This window comes from Moschus berezovskii, chromosome 1, assembly GCF_049115385.1.
Source record: "Moschus berezovskii isolate FMDL1 chromosome 1, NW_MosBer_1.0, whole genome shotgun sequence".
NCBI classification, from domain to species: Eukaryota; Metazoa; Chordata; class Mammalia; order Artiodactyla; family Moschidae; genus Moschus; species Moschus berezovskii.
In genome coordinates this window covers 152,980,267-152,990,775 of record NC_142460.1, presented here as the reverse complement: position 1 = coordinate 152,990,775, position 10,509 = coordinate 152,980,267, and positions in this window count along the sequence as shown.

Genomic DNA, 10,509 nt, shown 5'->3' with positions numbered 1-10,509 from the left:
ACTGTAGCCGGCCAGCCTCCTCTGTCCATGGGATTTCCTAGGCAAGAATACTGGAGCTGGTTGCCATTTCCATCTCCAGGGGCTCTTCCCCACCCAGGGACTGAACCACGTCTCCTGCGTTGGCAGGCAGATTCTTTCTGGCTGAGCCGCCAGGATTATGCAAATATAAGCAATTATCAGTACCACGTGGATCCTCGCCCCCCTTTCTCCTGGTGGCAGTGCGGTACTCCACAGGCTTGTGCACTTGGCTTTTTTTCACTTATTTCTGGAGACCTCATTCTTTTGCAGGATATGCCATTTTTTATCCAGCTTGTCCTGCCCTGATGGGCATTTATGGGAATATTATTTTCTGATCTTGTACTGTTAGAAACAGTACTGAAGTGAAGATCTTTGAGCTCATCTCATTTCTCACCTGGTAGGTATGTCATCGTGCTTTAAAACCTCTGTCTTTGCCAGCAAGAAGATGACATAATCATGTGGGCTGACCTTTTGACCCTCTATTAAGACTAAATATCTCTTTTAAATTGCTTTTTGTACAACTCGCAGTCTGGGTGACAGCAGGTACATTCTCCTCCCACTCCAATATGACTGTGGCTCCAATCCCCAGGCACATCTCCTTTGTCCCCCATCCCCAGGCTCATGTAAGTCCTCACACTGCATCTGGCTGAGTTAGAAGAGGATGCCTCTTCCTCAGGGTAGGGCCAGCTTCATTCCAGGCAGTGGGTTGGATTTTGGCCTCTTTGTTGCAATGCACAGGTTTCTCATTGTGGTGGCTCAATAGTTTTGGTGCTTGGGCTTAGTTGCTCCATAGGATCTTTCCAGACCAGGGATTGACCCTGTGTCCCAGGCATTGGCAGATGGATTCATATCCACTGGACCACCAGGGAAGTCCAGCACCAGGGTTTCTTAACCGTGATGCTGTCGCCAGTTTGGACCATGTCATTCTTTGGTGGATGGAGGGTTCTTATGTATTGTAGGATGTTAGGCTGCATCCCTGGCATCTACAGGCTAGATCCCAGTTGACACCTCCCAAAGATGTCTCCAGGCCTTGCCAAATGCTTCAGGCTGGTGGTGGTGGGGTACGGGGAGGGAGGAGCAAAATCACCCCTGGCTGAGGCCAGTGCTGTGGACAGCTGTAGCCCTCATCAGACCTATTTCCCATCTCTTCTCAGCTGTACTGGGATGCTCATGCCGTCAGTTGTTCAACAGGGCCTTGGCTCTGCATCCCTCCCTGGCCAGCCTGGAGCTCACCTCAGGGACTATGGGGCAGCCTGTCCCTGCCCTGCCCAGTTTAAAGGTGCAAGAAGAAAGCCCCGTAGCTTGGTCAAGTGGATAGTGGGTTCTCACCTGATTCGGCTTCTCTAAGGCGTCTAATCAGGACCAGCCATGGCCCCGCACTTCCTTGTTAGCCTGACGCTCTAGAACAGAGGATCAGCAAAAGGCTTAAGCAGTGAACTGACTGTTCCTCGGTCACCCTTGACTAGTCTAAACTCCTCTCCCTGCTCCCTACACCATCCTTCTCAGGCAGGTGGATTTCTCGCCCTCCCCCACCTTTGTGCTGAGTCTCCTGAGATGTTTGTGCCGAATGTCCAGCACAGTGCCTGGCACAGAAAAAGGGCCGTCATTGCTGGCTCTTTGCATGCCCAGAGTGGCTCCCTCATGATCCAGGCAGAGATCTGCCCCTCCCCGACCCTTTCAGTGAGTCCTTTGCTGTTCAATCCCAAGAACCGAGATCTGGCCACTTCTCCCTTCCCCGGCCACTTTAGACACCTCCTGTTCACCTAGCCTCAGTCTTTCGAGCTGGCTGGCTGGGCACATGGCACTTAATTCGGCCTGCTTTTTTCCTGGTTCCTATCTGTCTTTGTTTAGTCTCTCAGTGGCTCAGTATATGCCTGCCCGGCTGTGTCTCCTCCCAGGAGGAGGGGAAGGTAAATGGGGATAAGCCATAAGCTCCATGGAGATAAATCAGAGCTCAGAGAACCATTTCAATGAATCAATGCCTCGATTTCCCATGATCCTTACAATCTCCGTGTGAGGCAGGAAGTCCTGTCCCGTTTCACTGAATGGTCAAGCAGCTGGCCCTTGTGTACCCAGCCATGGGGCAGTAGAGCTTCTGGAGGGCAGCAGGGTTGGAGCACAGAGCCCTGGGACAGACCCTGAGTCCTGTCCTTCCTTCAGAGAGGCGTCTCACAAGAGGTGGGGCAGGAGGTGTCTTCCAGTGTCCATCCTCTTTGCTGGGTCTCGCGATCCCAGACTGAGTCTCCTAGGAGGGGACAGGTGGCTCATACTTCTGCCTCTTGCTGATAAGACGTCCTCCTTCATCCTTGTTTCTCTTCTCAAGAGCTCATTTTATTTTAGAGACTTGTAAAATCTTCTCCCTTCCTGTGTTCAAATATGTGTCTGGAATTATGTTATAGAGAACCACCTCACTCCAGGCCCCGAGCTACTATCTAGCCATCTGTGAGGTTAATGTTGGAAAGGATAAGGGTGGTTCAACAGAGCTGCCTGCCTGTGTCCACCGTGTTCCCAAGTGAGAGGGCTTGTCAAGAGGCCACAGGGGCTGAGGGGGCACCGAGGTCTGCTCAGGATACTCCTCTTTAATGCATCCATGAATATGCAGATATGCAAATGAAACACCAGATCTACAAGCACCAGAATCTTAAACCCACTTTGGGGAGTGGCCCGGGGATTTATTTCTGTCCAGAAAATGGTTCTGCAGAGTGGGTCAGTTACTTTTCATCGACACATGATGGTTGTTTCTACAGATTGTGACATACACTGCATGTGAAGAGTTTCTTCATTTCTTCCCCTCCTTTCTCCCTCCCCCACTCCTTCTTCCTTCCTTTCCTCTGTTTTTTTTTTTTTGCTTTCTTAACTATTTTATTATGGCAACATTTAAACTTCCATAGACAGAGAGATAACTGTATGTAGACCTCCCATGGATCCATCACCAGCTTCAACAGTTATCAACCCATGGCTGATCTGGTTTCATCTATATCCCCGCCCACTCCCCATTTTCCAAAATTATCTTGAGTCAAATACCAGACATCATATCGCATCATCTGGAAGCATTTCAAGAAGTATCTCTAAAAGATAGACTAAAAAAAAACACCACAGCATCATTATTACAGCTAATAACCAATAATAGTAACTTAATATTATTAAATATCCAGAAAGTGCTTACTTATCTCTTAGTTTTTGTTTTAGTTTGTTTGCCCACAGTGAGGACGTTGGTCCAGTGGGTAGATCCAGGACACTCAGTGAGGAGATGTTGGTTGTGGTAGTTTTGTGAAGGCCACCTTTACTTATCTACCTTGCCCACCTCCCCAGCCTAACATCCTTCTGCAAAAATACCTGGGTCCCAACTGTCTAATCTGGAGGCTCTGTACAAGCTGCTAAGTTACCTCAGTAATGTCCGACTCTGCGATCCTATGGACTGTAGCCTGACAGGCTCCTCTGTCCATGGGATACTCTAGGCAAGATTACTGGAGTGGGTTGCCATGCCCTCCTCCAGGGGATCTTCCCAACCCAGGGATCCAACCCCACAGCCATATATTTGCAAGGAAAATGCTTCCTAAAAAATGAAATCTGGATTCCTGTGGAATCCTATGATTTCTGTGGGTCAGGCATAGATGTCACGTGGAGGGGATTACCCATAAGCTGTGTTGATTAAAAAAAAAAAATGCACAGGTTGAGAATTATGTTTTCAGTGGACAAAACTGAGGTCTTAAGCCTAGGACAGCCTTTCAGACAGTTTTAAGGAACCAAAGAGGTAAGGGAGGAGCAGGATTTATAGGAGTTTTTGCAACAAAGACCAGGTAGTTAGAACATCAAAAGATTACTGTTAAAGTAAAGCAGGCATCTCAATTTAATGAATTTAGCACTTTTGTATATATAAAAGATGCAAGATTCTGGGCTCATTGAAAGCATTCCTTTGATATGTCCCTCAGCCACCCTGGTGGCTCAGATGGTAAAGAATCCACCTGCAGTGTAGGAGACCTGGGTTCAATCTCTGGATTGGTAAGATCCCTGGAGGAGGGAACAGTTACCCACTCCATATTCTTGCCTGGAGAATTCCATGGAAGAGGAGCCTGGTGGGATACAATCCATGGGGTCGCACAGAGTCAGACACGACTGAGCAACTAACGCTTTCACTTTCACAGGACAGGATTGTCCTCCAGAATACTGGTTTGGCTGAAAGACAGCACCTAAAATAGAGACGTAGCTGGTAGGAAATCAGAAGTCAGTCTTTGAGTTCCAGTCTGATTTCGGTCTTTAAGTGGCCATTTCATGCAGTGGGAGATATGGTGGGTGGAAAGACTAGAGATGTCAAGGTTCCATGCCTCACAGTTTCAAGACAGTGACGTGGGAATGGTTTTGGTGAGAAGCCATTAGTAAAGGAATTTTTAAATGATTTGTCATTGGCAATTAAGTTAAACCAGAGTCACCAAAATGTGGGAAAAGGGTCCATATAATTTATCTGTCCACTGGTGGCATACCTCCCCTAGGACATGCCCACAAAGGACTAATGTGGGGAGTGGCACAGCTTATCTGTGAAGTTCGGCAACTAAGAGCAGTCCTTGCCAACTTTTAGACAGAGAATAGGTGTAGGCAGATACTTGACCCATATAGTGTCTGCTATTGTTTCAGTAGGCTAATTTGGCCAGTGTCTGGGGAGAGGTAGCCAGTGTTGTTTTTAAATCACTCTTCTTAAGCTGTCTTTTGCAAGTATTTGGTGTTCTAGGCCTTGTTGATTTGAGATGTAACAAAAGATTTATAAATTTTGTGTTTTCACTTTGATGATACTCTTTTTAAAATGGAAGAATAGTTGACTTACAGTGTTGTGTTAATTTCTGCTGTATGGCAAAGTGATTCAGTTATACATATATTTATATACATGATGATACTCTTTCAATATATTTTTGGCCAGTAATAAATTTGAAAAAACTGCATTGTACATATCAAAATTTTTCCCATCTCCTTGTCTTTTTTTTTTACAGAGGACCATGATTCTGTGTACTTTACCCTAGACCTTCTTATGAGGTTAATCAGAGATGCTGGTTAGAAGGGAGGATTAGAGGTGGCATTGAAAGGCTGACTTGGTAGACAGAGAAAGAGCCAGCAGTTATTCTTGGAAGAAAAGGGGAGACTGGGGACAGGGGTAAGGGGCGGGTGTCCTCGCAGAGTCAAGGACTCTTCAACAGTAATTGTTACAGCTGTATATGGGCTTTGTGCTGGTTATACAACCCTGGGTGAGATGTGAGTCCCTTGGGTCTTCATTTTCAATGAGCATTAGAGACGCATGTGACTTGCTCGAGGTTGAACAGGTAGAATGGCAGGGCTGGGACTGGATTTGTGTCAGGCTCTGGTTGACCTGAGGCCCAGGGTCTTAGCCACTCGTTGTCTCCTGAATGAGGCAGAGATCTATGGGGTTCTTGGCATGCTGGCACTGATAAATAAGCCCACAGAACAAAACCCCAGAGAGAACATAAGTCTTCAGAGTCATCATCAATATGGAAGCAGAGCTTGAATCTCCACGTGAAATGCAAGCACAGAGCATATATTCTAAGCAGAAAAATCTATAAAAAGTTAAAGATTAATGGACTTTAGTGAGGCTCCGGCCAGATTTAAAAAGAACAAATCTTGCCAGACCAGTGTTTTTGCCTTCGGGGGGCAGAATTATACAATGAAAAGATGAAAGGGAAGCAACTGGTCAAACACATTGATTTCCAGGCAGCACGTGACCTGTCCTCCGAGGACTTCCCTGATAATGAACACAGATCCAGCCGTGCTGACTGGGAGGTGGGGAGGCCTTGACAGGGAAGCTCACTGGGGTAGGGTGGGCTACAGACACCTGTTCAGTCCAGGGCTAACCTCAAGGCCTGGGTCTTTGTCCTGTCTCCTTAGAAGCATCAGAGGTAAACACACATTTTAGGTGGCTCATAGGGGGTTTTGCTTCCAACAAGAGAAGAAATAGGCCTGGAGCTCATTGATTCAGGGACAGAGAACACAGTCCAAAAAGCATTATCATAATATTTGTAAATACCCATCTCATCCATAACCTCCCTTCCTGCTACACCTTGCCCTCTACCTCCTGACTGATAAGAGTCCAGTGGAATGAAGAGATGGGTATTATATTATTTTAAAACAATTTTTATTTTATATTGTAGTGTAGTTGATTAACATATTGTGTTAGTTTCAGGTATACAGGAAAGTGATTCAGTTTCACATATATCTATTTTAAAAAAAATTTTTTTCCATTTAGGTTATTACAGAATATTGAGCAGAGTTCCCTGTGTTATACAGTAGGTCCTCATTGATTATCTATTTTACATATAGTGGTGTCTATATGTCAATCCCAAACTCCCAATTTATCCCTCCCCTGCCTCCTACCTACCCTTTGGTAAACATAAGTTTGGTTCCTATGTGAGTCTGATTCTGTTTTGTAAATAAATTCATTTGCATCATTCTTTTTAGATTCCACATATAAGGGATATCATATATTTGTCTTTCTTGTCTGACTTACTTTACTTAGTATGATAATCTTTAGGTTCATCCATGTTGCTGCAAATGGCATTATTTTTTATGGCTGAGTAATATTCCATCTTATATATGTACCACATCTTCTTTATCTACTCTTCTCTCGTTGGGTATTTAGGTTGCTTCCATGTCTTGGCTATCTTAAACAGTGTTGCAATGAGCATTGGCTGCATGTATCCTTTGAACCAGGTTTTCTCTGAATATATGCCCAGCAGTGGGATTGCTGGATCATATAGTAGCTCTGTTTTTAGTTTTGAGGAGGTGGATTTTAGAGTCAGACTGATTTTGAATCCCAGGCCTACCATTTCCTAGCTATATTATCTTGGGAATTCTCTTAATATCTCTGAACTTTTACCTCACAGGATAGTTTTGAGGAACCTGGCCCTTCTCACCCTCAATAAATTCTAGCTTCCTTCTTGTCTTTGTCATTCGAGGCCCTTGGCCATCTGACCTCAGCATCTTTTCCCAGCCCTATATCTGTTTCCCCTTGAGTCACCTTCTTGGGCTGGTGGCTTGCTCTTATGTGTCTTCACAGCTAAGCCTCACTCATGCAGATCCTTGGCCCGCAAAGCCTTCTCCTCTTCCTTACCCATCAAAGTTCCTGTGTCCCAATTTCCCTGTGATCTCTTCCATGGATTCTGGGCACCCTGAGCTCTCCCAGAGGTGCTGGTGTCATGCCGCCTCTGGTGGACAGAGCTTCGATTTCTGGGAGGTCACGTGTGCACATGTGTGTATGCCTGCTTTTGCTCCCTCAACGAGACTGTCAATGCTTTGTGGCTAGTCCAACACCTGGTCAGGAACTAGACACACAGTGGACACTCGCTGAGAGAATAGGGCAGGGGGGAACATGTCAAAGCTGCAAGGGATGAATCCTTTCAGCAAAGACCGGGTACCTTTTAGGCTCCTGGAACTGGGCCAGATGCTGAGGACACTGCCATGAGCCAGACGTGACCCCAAGGAAGGTAAGTCTAGGGGGAGACAGAAATATAACAGCTGGAGGCTTGTACAAGATGCCCTCAAGGACAAGATGGTGGTGGAGCACAGGGATGAAGTCTTAGAGGACAAGTAAGCAAATGTCCACTTGACTAAGTGCAAAGGGATGACTTCCAAGAGGGAAAAGCACATACAAAATCAGGGAGGTGTAGGAAAGCTTGGCGTCTTCAAGGGAAGTGGGGGAGCAGGGAGGTGTAGGAAAGCTTGGTGTCTTCAAGGGAAGTGGGGGAGCATCATGTAGCTACAGCGTGACTAGGCGGGGTGGGGGGAGCAGGTGGGAGAGGGATGGCATGGTCTGCCCTAGCAGAAGAAAACGCTGGGGAGACAAGTGGGGCCAGGCCGTGGGGAGCCTTCGATGCTGCAACACGTTACTTGGCTTCTATCTTGTAGGAAATGGGGAGCACTGAGAAGTTTAAGGGGTGTCATCATGAGGAAAAGGAGAGACACGCAGTCATGGTAACAGGCCCTGGGCATGACCAGCCTGCCCAGGAGCAACAGAGAGTCTGGTGTGGTGCCGTGGGCAGCAAGGTAACTCATTTGCCCGCCAGGAGATTGCAAGGGATGTAGGATGGAAGCCTGGTCTTCTTGCTCCTGTGTGACCATGCCCCTTGACTCTAAGGATGAGAGTAGGATGCGAGTCTTCGGCCCACCATCCATCCAAACCACCTCCATTCACTTACCCTGCCACACTTCACCACTGGATGCACCTTACATCTACCCATTTGCCCATCTCCCCACTGATACACAGTGGTGCCCATCCACCCAGCTACCCTCTGTCCATCCTCCCAACCGTCCACCCATCTTTATTTCATAACAGAGTTTTTTCACTTCAAGCCATAACTAGGAACTATAAGGGATGCAGAGAAAAGCTTGAGGGCTGTGGTTGATTGCAGACAAGGCTGTAATGTACAATACTTGGTCATTCTTCTCATGGAGAGATGGTGTGGGGAGGTACTTCCCCATCACTTGAAGCTGGACTGGCCTCATGACTTGCTCTGACCAATAGGCTTTGTGGCAGGAGTGATGTCATACCAGTTCTGAGTGAGGCCTCCAGAAGCCTTTTGGAACAAAACCTTTAAATAAGACCAGCCAAGATCAATTGATCTTGGCCACAAGCACCCAGCTAACTGCTAGACTCATGAGAAATCATAAATGGTTCTTGTTTTAAGCCGCTGAGACTTAGAGTGATATTTTTTTCACAGCCAAGGCTCACTGATACAAGGACTCGAGGGAACAGCATAGTCAAAATCTTGCCTCTTTCCACTGAGAGGAATTCTCTCTGTACTTAGGCTCCTGGGGTCCTGGTCAAGGCACTTGCCTTTGTTTTTCTTGGTGGACCAGGGACTGGATGTGGAGCCACCCCAGAGGAGATGTGGTAGTGTGACGATTGATGGTGAGAAGCTTCAGGGACAGCTCAAATACTTCCTCTCCAACAAGCCTGATGAGGATGATGGAAGATGATGCCAGCCACTGTCTATGGCTCATGTGCCAAACAACAGACAAACACTATCTAACTGTATTCTGAGACACACAGTGGGGTAGGTGTTTTCTTATCACTCTCTTATAAACAGAGTTGGAGAGATGAAGGTGCAGGTCACATCATTTTAGGTTAAAAAAATCATGATGCTAACCCAGTTCCATGCGATCCCAAAGCCAGCATCCTTTTCTGTTATTGCTACTCTGCAGAGTGATTTCTCTGTGCTCCCTCCTTGGAGAGAAGGGGTGGGGGGGTGGTTTCCATCTTTGTTGGGTTCACACCTTCCAGTTAGTTCTTTCTGTTTGGGATCCACCTGAGGAACTAAGGTGGCCTTAGTTATATTTGGGCCTCTGGATGACTGGGCCATGACACTGGATCCGAGGGCAGGTGGGTGGAGTGCAGTTTGCAGGAGAGAAGATGGGGAGAGGCAGGAGGTTTGGCTGTTGGGGGAGTGGGAGGGGATAAAACAGGAGCACAGCTGGTCAACTTTAGGCTTAGGGTTGAACCGAGATGCCCAGTGCGCCACCAAGAACCCGTGCATGGGCTGGAGACCCTCCCAGTCCAGCTCAGAGTTGGTCTGCAAGTCTGCCCACCACAGCCACTGCCAGTCCACTCCAGTCTTTCCAGGTCAGTCAGAATGGAGTTCTCCTCATTGACCCTCTGACCTTCCTCTGATTCAGAGGGACAGGAAACCCTTTGTCAGTTTCAGTCACCCGACACAAGGCGACCCTAACATGAACTTGGAGGAAGGGAGGTCCCCAGGGACCAGAGTGCTTTTAGAAGGTGGAGCTTGAGAGGGTCACCAGGAACGAGTGGTGATCAGAGAGGCTCAGAGAAGCAGGAAGGGCGTCCCAGGTTAGAGAGAGGACTCATGCAAACGTTGGGGAGCAGGAAACCGTGGTTGATTACAGCAGAGAGGATCTCCAGCCATGCAGAGGAGAGGGTTCGTGGATGGCCATTTAGAGAACAGGCAGGAGTGAAAGAGAATGACTGGACCTGGAGGCTCAAATGCTAACTGAGAAGTCAGCCTTTTCCCATGAGGTGATGGGAGGGTGTTGAATGTCTTTGACACCCGTGTGACAGCAGAACAATGGAAAGATAGTTTAGGAGGAGCTGCCTGGGGAGGGGGTGGAGGACAGATACTGTCCATCTTCTAAAAGCTACAGAGGATTGGCCAAGCAGCATGCTGAACAACACCTCCATCTGCATGCCTTCTTCCTTCACTTGATTAAGTCTTAGATGGCATCTTCCAAAGAGACCGCTTGCCTCAGGCTCTTGGGGTTTTGTTAAAACTTAGATCCCTGGGTTTGTTTCAGCTCACTGAATCACAGTCTGGGTGAACCCAGAAAAGGGTACTTTTACCAGGCTCTCCTGATGATACTTTTGCCCCTGGCATTTTGAAGACATGACCCTGGCATCTTTTTTTTTTTTTCTTACCAATTTTTAAAAATCTTTATTTTTTATTTTTTAAATTATGAAAATACCACAATACATTTATT